Here is a 1,385-nt window from a genome sequence, read left to right as displayed (position 1 = left end):
GTAGTGACTGTCCTCTGTTTTGTGTTAATAATACCCTTACTTTGTAGTTTTGCCGTATAGGACAGGCCAGCTATCCTCTAGTCTGAAATGCTTGGAACAGAAGTGTTTCAGGTTTGGGTTTTGTACTGTGCTTACAGGTTAAGCATCTCTAACCCCAAAATCTGAAATCTGAAGTACTCCAGTGAGCATTTCCTTGGCGCGTCATGCCAGCACTCAAAGTGTTTCAGATTTTGGAACACGTCAGAGTTCCTGTTTTCAGATTAGGAATGCTCAACTATTAGTTTTCTGGGACTGCCATAACGAAGTCCCACAGGCTGGGCTGCTGAAACAACAGACATTTACTTTCTCCCGGTTCTGGAGGCCGGAAGTCCCAGATCAGGTGTCAGCAGGGGTGACTTCTCCTGAGGCCTCTCTCCTTGGCTGGCAGGTGACGCCTTCTCCCTCTGTTTTCACATGGGCACCTCTCTGTGTCTGAGTCCTCATCTCCTCTTCTTATGACACCTGTCTTTAGGGTCCACCCTAATGACCTCATTTTAACTTAAATACTCCTTTAAAAACCTTATCCCCAAATACAGTCATATTTGGAGGTCCTGGGGTTAGGACTTTAAGGTAGAATTTTGGAGAGACACAATTCGGTTCATAATAATCCCTAAACAGCAGATTGCTTAGTTTTGCCTGTTTTTGACCTTTTGATAAGTGGAGGCATGTTGTATATATATTTTTGTTGAGCATTTTCATTGCCTCTTCATGGTCAGTTGGAGACCACCTGCCAGCTCTCATGGGGAGTGGATTGTCTTGGTCGTGGGCTAGTTCTTTTTTTTGTTTTTGAGACCGAGTCTCACATTGTCGCCCAGGCTAGAGTGCAATGGCGCAATCTTGGTGTACTGCAACCTCCACCTCCTGGGTTCAAGTGATTCTCCTGCCTCGGCCTCCCTAGTATCTGGGATCACAGGCACCTGCCACCATGCCCGGCTAAGTTTTTGTATTTTTAGTAGAGATGGGGTTTCACTATGTTGGCCAGGTTTGTCTCAAACTCCTGACCTCGTGATCCACCCGCCTCAGTCTCCCAAAGTGTTAGAATTACAGGCATGAGCCACTGCGCCCGGCTGGTCATGGGCTAGCTCTATAGACTGAACCGTCAGCTCTGGGTTCTCATTCAAGGTCGAAAGGGTGGGAACCAAACTGTCCTAATTGCAGGCTGCTCAGGCTTCTCCCTGTATATGACAAGGAGAGGTGGCTTCAGTGTGGAACCCTACACTCCATTTGCCCAGCTAGATGGATGCCCGACACATACTGCCGCCCGCCCTGAGAGCCTCGCCTGCCCTCCTGCTCCTTCAGTAGAACTTCCTTTCAAGTCCTCAAAATTCAGATGCCTTGATGCCTTT

General features: G+C 47.9%; 1 protein-coding gene across 4 annotated transcripts in view; it reads left to right on the top strand.

Annotated features, from left to right (window-relative positions):
• Positions 1 to 1,385, top strand: part of ROR2 (receptor tyrosine kinase like orphan receptor 2) — a 219,442-nt gene that overhangs the window by 66,164 nt on the left and 151,893 nt on the right. The gene's annotated exons all lie outside the window — the stretch shown is intronic.

Source organism: Macaca fascicularis, chromosome 15, assembly GCF_037993035.2.
Source record: "Macaca fascicularis isolate 582-1 chromosome 15, T2T-MFA8v1.1".
Classification (NCBI taxonomy): Eukaryota; Metazoa; Chordata; class Mammalia; order Primates; family Cercopithecidae; genus Macaca; species Macaca fascicularis.
Note: the sequence above shows the minus strand (reverse complement) of the source record. Positions and strands in the feature narration are given on the sequence as shown.